Source organism: Trachymyrmex septentrionalis, unplaced genomic scaffold (genome assembly GCF_001594115.1).
Source record: "Trachymyrmex septentrionalis isolate Tsep2-gDNA-1 unplaced genomic scaffold, Tsep1.0 scaffold95, whole genome shotgun sequence".
NCBI classification, from domain to species: domain Eukaryota; kingdom Metazoa; phylum Arthropoda; class Insecta; order Hymenoptera; family Formicidae; genus Trachymyrmex; species Trachymyrmex septentrionalis.
In genome coordinates this window covers 215,750-228,658 of record NW_017306139.1, presented here as the reverse complement: position 1 = coordinate 228,658, position 12,909 = coordinate 215,750, and the positions used below count along the sequence as shown (strand labels likewise).

Genomic DNA, 12,909 nt, shown 5'->3' with positions numbered 1-12,909 from the left:
GATGACTTTTTACTACACCTAATATTAATATGATTCCTAGAATTTATATATTTAATTGGTAGAAAAGGTGAATCTTTTGTTATTTATATGTCCCGAAGTTTTCGCCGAAGTTAATCTGCGAGAGATACACAAAAGTGGCACGGAAATAAAAATTTAATAAAGATCGAAAAGAATTTTTATACACGAAGTTATAACGAGGCGTAAGATTTCAGAATTATAAACTTACTTTGCAATGCGTCTAAAACGACGCGTTTATGAGAATTTAGTGACGAAAGGCGAATGTATAATGAATAAGCCGCCGAATAAATATATCGGGAGTTTTCTTGTTGAGAAGATCTGGAAAGAGACTGGAAAATCCGGCGGTTTTTATGGTTTGCGATATCGGAGATGGAGATGGCTTAGCAAAATTCGGTCGATTCAGCGGTTAACAGGTAATACGGAGAGAATGATTTATGCGTGCCGGTTGCGCTGCGTGATGTAGAAATTAGAGCGATTTGTAGGTCGAAACAACGATCGCGGTCATAGTAACGTGATTTACGCATCATGTGCGGACTAATAACAGCTGCTAATGCAGAGAGAGAGAGAGAGAGAGAGAGAGAGAGAGAGAGAGAGAGAGAGAGAGAGAAACAGCACGAGTGTAATCGGGACATGATTTATGTACTCTAGCGTTATTTGCCGATATGGGAATCACTCGAATCACTGTGGACGCGATTCATCCGCCGCGCGAGATTTGAAAGCCGCGACGTAAATCCAGATTGGATATTGATCGAATAATATCAATTTGAATCTCATATCGCGATGCGAGACCCAACTGATCTAATTTATTATCGCGGACTCAAGTGTCTTGTCAATGATACTTCTGCATTGCATTATTATTGCATTGATGTTACATTGGATTACGTTCAATGAGAATCCTATTAGACCGTACGATTGTGTGAGAACAGTCAATAGGAAATAGGAATTAAAGGCCCATAACGGTCAAGGTTGGATCTTTGATGCTCAAATAATTCAATGTAAATTATATGTTATATACTAAATATGTACATATATATATATATTGTGTATATATATATATATATATGTATGTACCACATTTGTAGTAATTTCAAAAGCGAAAATTTTATCGGATTGAAAAATGCAGTTAAACTACTGAAATAATATCATACATTAAATTTTCATGCTTCATAGACATCTATTAAAGAAATCTGAAAATTTAAATAAATTTAATGCGAAAAATATATTATGTTTATAATGAAAATTGCTCTTGTAATATTTCTGATATATATTTATGTTGTATGAGGATTCGGAAAAAATACTTCATTATTACTTATGACAGCACACATTATTCAATACGTAGAAAAGACATTTTAGCTGTCTTCATTGAATATATCGCTGAGAAATATGATTCAAGGGAGACTTCCTGGAAATCGGCCGAGCTGCTAAGGACTTTCCTCGGCAGCATGAATCACATTTCTTTCCGGACGCGACTGGAATTTTATACAAGTTGGCGAGGAGGCACTGTAACGGTTAGGTTTTCCTCTTCGAAAGTTCTTATTAAAAAAATAAACGTATGGTATCTGAGAGATGCTTGTAATTTCTAAAAACATTTTCCGAATATTTGTAACTTTTTTTTGTTATATAAATCTTTCATTTAATAATAAATTAATTAATGTAAAACGTAAAACGTATTTCACGAAAACACACCTAGCGTCGCGATGTTTAATTGACATAACTTCATTCAATATTTCAGATTACATTAATGGAGCGAAAGTGAATCGATATGTAAAAAGAATGAATCTTTAATTCGGAGCTTGAATTATAATCTGGTTCCCGTTGGCTGATTTCGTATCGTACAGTGATAGTTCGAGATCGCATGTGTGAATTAATAACACGGTTGGCCGTGGATAAACGGCCGCCCTCGACAGTGAGCAAATTAGCGCAACGTGCCGTAAATTATTGTATCAACGACCATTCGCCATGCTGCACGCTGCGATCAAGATACGAGTTTTATAATCGCCATCCGAGTAATTGTGTGTGTCTCGCGCGTCACGGAGAGACACATATCGCTCTTACTTTTTATTATTCACGTTATTCACGTGCGGTTCGATCCCGCTGAAAAGCTGTCCGCACGTACTCAGTGTGTCGAATCCAGCTTGTTTGACATTTCGCGTTTAAACACAGAGAAAGGAAAGTATATATACGAATAGTATATGTACGAAGGAATACATATTCTCTTTTAGAGAATCGTATTCCTTGAATTTGCATTCGTACGAAGAGAGATATTTCTCCCTGTTACAAAGATGAAGCTATGAAAGTAAAAGTATCTCGCTTTTTTCTTTTTCGAGTTATTAATTACTTGAATTAACGAAACTTTTAATCGCGTCAAGTCACGCGAATGAAATATGCCGTCTGGGAAATATATATAAGGAGCCGTTGTCTGCGCGATTCCCTCATATTATACGTTGTAATTGCACGCGAGGCGTACTCGGTCAATGCTTTATTAGGAATTCGCCGAGTATATAACGAACGAGCGGCGATGACTATCCTTTTCACTTGTATTTGTACATTAAATGCTCTCCACGGATGCGCTTTCATAACTCAACGTTCGGCTTTATGTGTCATATGTATCATTGATATAGAAACGTGATGAATTTTCCAGCGAAAAAATTATCATGAAGATATATACTGAAAGAAAAGATTGGCTGAATATGGCATAGCACTTGTAATTCAATGCAGCAGCCAATTTTTGGTTGCGTTAGCCTGTCGAAATTCTACTCTCTAAATCTGAATCAGTGGATAGTCACTAATTAGCGAAGTACATACTTTGCACTGATAATCAGTGAAGTTTTACTAAAAAAAAAAAGGAAGGATGTGTTTGAGCATTATAACTAAAATACTGATATTTCCACGTTAATTTCAATCTTCCAATACCATATTCATTGAGCTTAAGCACTAAAACACAAGGTTAGGGATCTCACATTTAATTCACCGATTACCAGTGGCATACTTGGCACTGATATCAGTGATTATTCACTGATCCAGAGAGTATACTAACATTGTGGATAGGCTAACGCAATCAAAAATTGGCTGCTACAGCCAAAAATTGACTACTGCACCGGATTAAAAGTGCTACAGCATATTTTACCATCTAATTTGCTGCTTTTCTTTCGGTGATATGCAGATATTAGTTCGAAGTGAAATTTCATTATATTTGCAGTTAGAATACTTTGCCATTCGCGAGAAAAGACCTCTTCTCGTATTGTGCATGAAAGGCACACGTGAGCGTGCATGCGGATAGCTTTTTCTTCATTTCGCGGCGAAAGGACGAGTCTTGGCGGACTTCGTCGCGTGAGTGGGAAGGGAATTTACAGTTACGTGTCTTGCGCGAACTCCGTGCACGCTCTTCGACGTCTTATCTACTCTGCTCCAAGTCTCCTTGTACTTCTTAAGTGAGCGCGACGTTGACGAAACAGTGGGCAGACACTCGGAACTTAAAATTTTCAGTGGCCCTCTTCCGGAGAAAGAGACGTCCCTCAGCCGTAAATTAATAATTAGAATCGTGAAATATACAAAATCTACGGGACTACGAAATATTGAAATAATATTTTTGTACAAGTCCTAATTGTATTAGATCGTAATACGCACATATTTTCATTCCATTCCACAGAAAGTTTGCACGATTCCCTATTAAACGTCTCGACAAAGAGAGAAAGCGTTACTTCAAGAAATGTTCAATATCAATGCCTCTTTATCTTTTTTTTCTCTCTCTTCAGAAAATTCAGAAGGACGCAAGTGCACCTCTTTCCACGTTTCGCTTCAAGCCGAAAGCGTGCCCTTGGCTTTTGAAGGCAGGTGTCCCTTGCAAAGATCACTGCTTCCAATTGAAATTCTTTCAGAGAGTTGGATACAGGTCGGTGGTGTTAAAGAGCGTACGTGGGAGAAACGCGCCTTCGATGATTGGATTTTTCAAATCCGTGACTCGGTGATGGGCAAGGAAGCCGATTGCAATCGAGCGAGGGATCGTCCCATCGATCGCATCGAATGATAGCGCGTGCAATGCAACCGAGGAGTGAAGGGATAATTTTATTCGCTTCGTCGAAGGAACGTCGGCGGTGAAAGGCGGGAACTCGCCGATATCCGCAAAATATTATTTTCGCGTTCCGTTCCGCGAGTTTTTCGCGAAACGTTCCACCTACGGGCGGATTCCTCGCGTTCACTCTTCTCACAGCAGTGCTGATGACGCGAGTGACGGAGATTGTGGCGTTTGTGGCGTTCGCGTCGCGATAATTGCGTACGATAAATAGAGAACGAGGCCGTACGAATTATGTTAATTATTGTTCAGCCGAATTGTCCTTTTCGCGGCTTTACGCTACGTAATACGCGATAGATTCTATTTTCCGTAGTGACATATGTAGTCCAGTAAATATCAAAGAGGATTAGAAAAAAAAATGTCTTTCTTATTCGTTTTATTTAATATAATATTATTCATAATTTTTGAATTGCCGATACTTTAATTAAAAGCGTCACAAATTCATCTCTGTATAAAATAAAAATAGACTATATTCAGAAGTAATTAATATTATAAACTTTATTACGTGCTACGGTAATAGAATTTAAAGAATTTATAAAAGGATAGATTTATTGAGTTTTTTTTTCAGCTTTTTTTTTTCCTGAAAGAGACTCGATTAATGCACGTAAAATTTTTTAGATGTGTGTCGTTACACATCATATATTATACTCATGTAGATTGTAATATACTTTTACGTGGCATCATTCGTGTGTGTTACAATTCTGAAGATTGATGCACGTTTCGTGAGACACCTCGTATGTATACACGCATTGTATGACGTGCCTTCGCTCGACTCCACGAACGTTATTCTACACGTCGACGAGCATCATCGCGTTAATATTTCATAGCGTCGTATAGTACAAGCGCTACGCTTTACTGATACGCTCGATAGGCACGCATGCACATCGATTCATTCGAGATGCGAAAAATGAATGAAGACGATAGAGCTCAGAGAGGAGGTTAATGACGTCTCGACATCGTGGAAAACGACAGATGGCAATGATATATATAATAATAATGAGAAATAAGACATGTGATAATAATTAAGAAATATGATAATAATTAATTAGATCGTCATTCTGTCTTTATAACGTACTCTAGAATTAATAAATAAATTGTGCAAAATTAAGTGTAACCATCGTTGATTTTTTAATAGACTGACAAATTATACAATTTAAGCGCTTTTAAGAATGAACTATTTTAATTTTACTTTTATCGTTTTACTATTTTTTCGTAAACTAATTTTTTTCTTAATACCTACTTTTGCGAGTTATAAATTGATTTTGTTTTCGATCATTGTGCGTCTTTGTGATATACATACTTTTGTAAAGAAATTTTGTTAATTAATTAATGCCGGATATGTTTTGGTTACATATAATAGATTTCAAACAATATTCATTTTGATTTACGACTCGGAAGGAATAGACCATTCTTAATAATTATGTTCTTTCGAGGGCCTTGAGAGTGACGGCTGGTTGAGAAATCGACTGCGGAGGCTGTCTTTACAACAAATGTAGAGAAATCGACGTCAGAAGCATTTTTTCGAGTGCATGTAACTGCCGAGAGATTAGAGGCAGACTATTGTTTTCTCACGGCTAGCACCGATTAGCGTTAAAATCGTGCCAATTTATTTTTCTCTCAGCTTAAACTGTGTAAATAATGCTGTAAAATAATTGAAGGTAATTTGATACTATTTCATATAGCCGGTACAATTTTAAAATAAAAACTCTATTGACAGCACTCGCTAAAATAATAAAATCAAACTATAATTTTTCAATGTCACATAGACGCGCGAAAAAATCTTACTTTGAAGCCTTTGAGGCTTCTACGGCTTATTTTCTATAGAAGTTATGCATTTCGCGAATTATCTCCGTGTAGGAAAAAAATCCATTATTAGAACGCCAACGTTTCGTGTACATTGCAGTTTACTTCATCAGGACTTTGTTCACTTTATTCTTATTTATTTTATCGTTTCATGTTATTAGATTATTTTTTTTATTTATTATGTATATGTACAGTTTTCTGTGTAGTTATCTCGTGTAAAAATAAATTTTCATAATTAGCTTCTCAAGAAATTTGCAAGATCAGTTTTCTTTACGAGAGATACCTACTTTTTCTACAGTGTATTTGCACGGTCGTTTTCTAACGTTGATTACAAAACAAGCGGAGAATTCTAACGTCTTTCATGAAACGCGCAGGCGGCAGATAATGCTATGCATACATATCTGAATTCCTGGTACTAAGGTACAAGGTTCTTTCTTTATCATCACCGTATCTCATTCAGGAAACTAAAAATCACGAATCGGTCCTATCTAACGCACCAGGACTGGGTATATCGTTCGACCTATCGAACGAAAGGGCCAGAAATGTATGTGTCTCTCGCGATGGAAAACGATATTTCTTATCGCATATTTAGAAAAATATGAAACTGTGGAGGATGAAAAGTACAACAAAATACAGCACGTTAATTTACAGCACGTTAAATTTCACAGATTTTTTTGGACCCGGCAATTAAGCTTTTATTGACGGAAGATAATCTCGTTATTTTTATTTATATATTTCAGGAAATTTCCATCATCATCTTATCAAACATCGTTCTATCTTTTTTGATATGAAACCAATACGTGTGTTGACTTGCGTGATCAAATGAAAAGCACTTTTGTTCTCTTGTTTCTCAAAATTGTTATTAAAGAAGATGACGAGCGAGATATAAGACGCTCCTACTTTGTTTTTTGATCGAATTTTTTCTTTTGTTATGTTCGAACTTTCAATCACGTTAAACTTGACATTGATACATCGTACGAAAAAAAAACTTTGATAAAATCGCAGTAGATAAATTCAATTCATCAATAAAAAGAAACATTGTCGTAAGCCACTTGTTTTACGATACCTATTTCAATAAAAAGATGAAACATCTTTTGCAAGGGATGATATTAATTATAAAAGACTTTTGAAAGTGGAGACCACATCCAGCATATCTTTTCCTCTAATATTTAACAAGCCTTCTACTTTATACCTTCACGCCACATCTGTATATTTATTTAGTTCATGTTTCTTATTTTTTCGCGTTTATCACACCTTATTTTTGTGCTTTATGCACATGTCTCTCACTCGCTCGGCTCGTGGACGATCTATCGATCGCGTGCGCGCGTTGACGCATTTTTTCTTTTTTTCTTTTCTTCTCACGTTGATCGCGCGCGAGCCACGAGCCGTTCTCGCTCGAGCGGAACACAAGTAGCCGCGTTGCGAGCCGCTCGTGATCGAGAAGCGAGTCGAGCCGCTTCTCCTGCCTGTGTCGAAGCTCGGGTGAAGATGCCTACCGTTTAGAAAAGGTCTGCCGATTTCCGGAAAGGGCACTCTTGCCTTTGCCTGAAGCAAAGGCAAACTGGACAATGAATTAAAATCTGACCTGCTCTGCATTCCCAAGCGAACCGTTAGCGCTTGGAAACTAGTTCGACGTGAAAATTCTATTCTCTCTCGCAGGAAGACAAATATGTATAATGAAATAGAGAATTATAATTCAATTATTCTCATAGATTTATATAGAATCTAATTTCGAGTAAGATATATATCTATTTGATTTCTGAGTCGAGTAAAGCATATATATTTTAATGTTGCAAATAAACCCCGAAGACATACATGTCGCGTTGTAACACGCGAAGAAGATATATATACCCGCACGTAATTGTGTCGAATAGCGAAAAAAAACGAGAATATGATTGGAAATAGCGAGTCAGCGTGAGGAGAGAGAACAACGTAATGCCAGAGTTTGTGCTTCGTAACGAAGTGTACTTTGTTACGCGGGTAATAGGAATTGTGTGTACGCGCGGTGAAAGAAGGATTACTCATTCCGAGGCTTGTGCGAGCCGATATCGGATCGAGTTCGAAACGATCGCTCGTTCTCAACCGGAGAGCCAGGCTGCTTTGCCAATTGAGGTCGATTAAGCGTGCTGCTGCTGCTGAGGAAGACGCGCGCGTTTCTCTCTCGACTTCGAGTTGCGGCGAGTTGCGCTCGTTGAAACCGCGCTCGTCGAAGAGCAATCGAACGATGTACCACGCAATAGCCGACAGTGGAACGATCCGTAATCTATGAGGCTGGATCCAGATCAAACGATCGCGAACGAGCAATGAATTTTCGTTTTAACGGACATGGACGAATTGGTATATGAATATCCCTTGTAGAAATTTAATACTAGTACAGTGGCCAATTAATCGCTTATCTGGAGTATTAAAGATATTGTTTTAACGAAATATTTTTAATATTGAAAAAATAAGTGATGAAATGGCCAATATTAAATTTCTCTAAGGAACGTCTTTCTTTTCTTTCTCCTCGAAAAGAAAAGAGCTCGTTACGCTCGTTTACGTCGATTCATTCTCGTTAACTTGATTTTACTTCTTTACTGCAATATCTTAAAACTAGTTCCGGTTGGACTGAACAAATAGATAAGAGCAAGCGACTTATTTCGTTGAAGTCTCAAAGACGGCGTCGCAAACTTTCGCTGCTTTCGAGCATCGTACATCGAGGATCGACGAGGTGAATTCAATTTCCGATTTACACGGAACTTCGCGTTCGTTGTGTCAGCTGTGCCTCGCGTTTCGATCATAGCGTGCCTGAGCATCGAAATCTCTATCTCGTAATCCCATCGGAATTTCGGTGGTCTGCTCCGAAGGAGATTCCTGAATCCCGACTTTCTCGGATTCCAAACAACAATCGAAAGAGATCTCAAAACGAAGGTCTTTCGACACACATTGCTGCGGGCTTTGTTTATATATATTATTGAAGCGTTATATGTTTTGTTCGCGTCGCTTCAATACATGTTTCTACCGTAGCATCTACTTACATCAATGCGCTCGTTTGGAGTAAGTAGAAGCTAATAAAGTTATATTAGGCTACCTATTTATTTCACCTCTTCATCCGAATCGGTGCAAATCGATGCGCAAAGACGCGGGAATTAAAATCGGACGCTCGAAAATCGATTTGCATCGCGAAAAATCACCTGGCGTTTGTTTTTCCCTTCTTCCCGTCAGACAATACCTTCCGTTTGTTGTCGAGCACAATGTCGAGTCCCTCGGCGAAACGTCGTTGCTGTCGCTACCCCCTGACGTCGTGGTGGTTGGTTGTCGAATCCGAAACTAATCCCGTACTAGATTTTCGGCCCTACGGCAGCCTTCGAGGGCCCTAGGCCACGCGCAGCAGCAATGCGCCGATTCGGTTGAAAGATCGTCTTTCGTCTCTCTGTCTCTGGAGGGATGAGCGTTCTTTCCTTTTTTTTTTTCCTCGAGCGATCGATCTATCGATCGATCCTCGATAATCGCTTCGCGATTTTTCCTTGATAAGTATGAGCGCGAAAAAAGAAACGGACACAAAAATGCGCACCAGAAGCGGGTGGACGGCAAAACCGGAACAAAGCGCCCTTCCGAGCGACGCGTTTTTCTATTTCTCTCTCTCTCTTTCTCTTTTTCTCTTTCTTCTGTTCCGTGATGCGAACACGGATCCTGAATAAGACTCGCGCACACGACACACTGACTGGGCCCGGAAAACGACTGACGCGAATGGCGAAGTACTCACTCGGGGCCCCACCACTCCGCCATTTTGCTCCCAGACCGGGAGCTTGGTCGGATGAAGAAGAGGGAGTGCCAGGTGCGTACAGCAGTTTCCTGCCGAGATCGCACGCCTTTGAGTTTCCGTGTCGGTAGGCTCTTTCGTCGTTTTACGAAATCAACGCGACGTCTTGCGAAATTTTTCTGGCAAAAGACACGCCATATTGCGTATACTGAGAGAAAAATGTTCTAATTAAATTAGCATAAAGATCCGAGTATGGTATTTTATATGGTGAGGCCAAACAGAATTTCAGATTACCGTAACTAGACTTATCTATGACTATCCAACATGTTGGAATTTTTTTGTTGATTTAATCGAATCTAATCTTATTGTACAGTCAAAATTTATTTTTTAATGTAGATTGTGTACGAGAACTCAGAAAGATAAAATTTTATCGATAATTTTGAACGGCTATAAGGAAAAAATATTAAGTATTAGAAATGTAAGAAATTAGGGGGAGAGATTAAAGGTAACGCATAATGGATATAAGTAGGATCTAAGACGTATTATTATATGGATATAAATATAAGACATACTTGCATCTTATTTGTATTCATTATTATCTGTTACATTTAATTTTTATTTTTTTATTTTTTTTTCTATTTCTCTAATATTTAATATTTATTCCTGTTCCTAATATTTCAGCCAATATTCTGCGTAGTCAAATATGAATTTTTCAAACGGAGAATGGAGTAAATGTCTATTCCGTCGCGCACGTTTCAGATTTGCAACTTTCGCATTGAAAATATGAAAACGTTGAAACGTTTCTGGAGGCACTAGAATTTACATGCCTTAATTACGACGACTGAGACTGTTACGAAATATACGTTAGTGCAAATCGCGGAAATGCAGCTATGCTCGCTCGGTACCTCGTTTCCTGCCGTTCCGAAATAATCCTGTCTCGCTGCGCTTCCTTCTCCCCTCCGAAAAATTCAGCGAGGTACGAATTAACTTGTCGCTGAAATATTCGTCTCTCCGCTTTTCTCAGTTCAAAAAGAAGAAGTAGATGCCAGCGTAAACGAAAATAAACTAATAATAAATTATCTCTTCTTATATAATATATAATAACGATACTTTATTGTACATTACATGAAAGATTAATAATCACGTCGTAATGATGAATGTACCACTTCATCCGATTTTCGTCCTCAACGTATGAGAGCGTATTTTTAATTCGTATAAGTTACACTCTAAATTTCTTGCAGTGAAATCTCACTCCGAGAGAGTGAAAATGCAACCATTCTTGAAAAAAAAAAAAAAAAAAAATATTTCACTTTTTGAAAAAGAGTGACGATCTTTACTCTTTTTAGAGTGAAATCTCACTTTTTTGGAGTGAGATTTCACTCCTTTGAAGTGAAAATTCACTCTAACAAGAGTAAAGATCGTGACTCTTTTTCAAAAAGTGAAATATTTTTACTTTTTCAAGGGTAGTTGTATTTTCACTTACTTGGAGTGAGACTTCACTGTAAGAAATTTAGAGCGTAATCCTCTTTTTTTCTCAAATTCGCGGAACCAGCTTCCAGCGATCTTCACAGAAGCTCGTTTGGCGCAGCGTGCCAATAAAAAGGTACCATTTTCGTGACGAGCGATCGCGACGAGTTCAAGGACCAAGAAGGGCCCATCGGTGCGGCCTCCTGGTGGACCCAGCGATACACGCATCGTGTGAACTCACCTTTGCTTTCTCGACCTTTATCGTGTGTCTGCGACTGCAGCATCTCGACGAATCTCGATTGGAGCGAGATGAGCAAATATCCCTGTCCCTCCTCTTCTCTCTCTCTCTCTCTCTTCTTTTGCCTTTCTCGCTTTCAGCTGTTCTCTCCTTCTTTCTCCTTTCTTCTTTGTCGCTCCAGATGAGGCCCAAGGTTTTCAGCTCGGTGAATACGCGGTAACCATGCCGGGAACCTGTTCCCTTCTTCTCCTCCTCTCTCTCTTCACGCTCAAGGGGGGTCGCTTCCAGCTCTTTAAAGGCTGCATTTGTACGTTTCCCCTGTGTCTTTCCTCTGATTCTCCTCTCTTTCATCCTGCGTTTGTTATTATCGTTGTTATCGCGCAGCGCTACCATTAACGATTTAATCGTCATTAGATGCAATTAAGATTGCGCTACTGTTATTCACTTTGCTAATGTCGTTGTCGTTTGTAGAAAACATATATTTTCTCAAGACATCTATCCAAGTAGTAAGATGTATGTTTAATAATTTCATTTATTGCATTATATATTTTATCTGTATTTATGTGTTAAAGAAGTATAAATGTTTTAATTATTTTAATTGCATCTTTTTATTCTTTTTTCCTACACTGCTGACAATAAATTTGTTTCCGCATCGGAATTGAAATGTTATCTATTCACAATCTTTATCTGTGATTAAAGCTTCTTCTTTTCTACTGATCCCTAGATAACAATTCGTATCGTTTGGAATACTCCTGGATTATTCCTGAAGTCTCTAACATTTTCAGATTTTATCCTGACTTATGAGATATCTGCGAGTTTCCACATAATTTGCCATGAGAAATTTACAAACACGTTTTCGAAGAGTTTCAATATATTGATAATAAAATGTTGCAACGTTACTTGAACATTAGACATAACAGAAGAAAAACTAAGTTAAACAACTTGTGATGCGATCTTCGATCTTGCTTCAAATTTCTTCAAAGGAAAGTTCAATTATACACGTGACTTTTATAACAATTTTAAAACTTCGGTGCTGAATATTCTTTTCTAAACCCCTCCAGTGTATATTTATTATAATGTACATCAATTTGAAAGTATTATCCGTTAGAATTATTTACTTCTTTTGATGTCACTGAGATCAGCTGTACTACATAATAATGTACATGTTGAAGACATAGTCAATATTTTGAACAAAATTATTTTTTCATATGAATTACTTATTAAAATGCCGTTGGATGGAATTAAGAAATTTTTTAAACATTTCATTAAAATCAGATTCGAAGGGGAAATTAAAGTTGCTTACAGTAACTGAATAATATATTTGAAATATGCCATATATTATGACTACTTTTAGTGTTTGATCATTGATATAGCATATAATTTTGCATTAATTTAGGAATGAATTATAGTTCACTTTCCTAGTAAACTTCTTAGTTTAAACTGTATTCAATCTCTATAATAACTGTATTCAATAACTAACTGTAACTTCTTTTAACTGTATATATTCAATTTCTATAATACTCTATATATATAATATATGTATAGTTTGTTTCTGTTACAGCAAGTAAT

The 12,909-nt window shown here is 37.5% G+C and overlaps 2 protein-coding genes across 3 annotated transcripts in view; one reads left to right on the top strand and one right to left on the bottom strand.

Annotated features, from left to right (window-relative positions):
- Positions 1-9,599, bottom strand: part of LOC108756140 (innexin inx3) — a 22,026-nt gene extending 12,427 nt beyond the window's left edge. Inside the window, exon 1 of the mRNA XM_018499737.1 lies at positions 9,105-9,599. The gene's annotated coding sequence lies outside the window, so the exon portion shown is untranslated. The remainder of the gene's footprint in view (positions 1-9,104) is intronic.
- Positions 1-12,909, top strand: part of LOC108756139 (dedicator of cytokinesis protein 3) — a 55,494-nt gene that overhangs the window by 26,003 nt on the left and 16,582 nt on the right. The gene's annotated exons all lie outside the window — the stretch shown is intronic.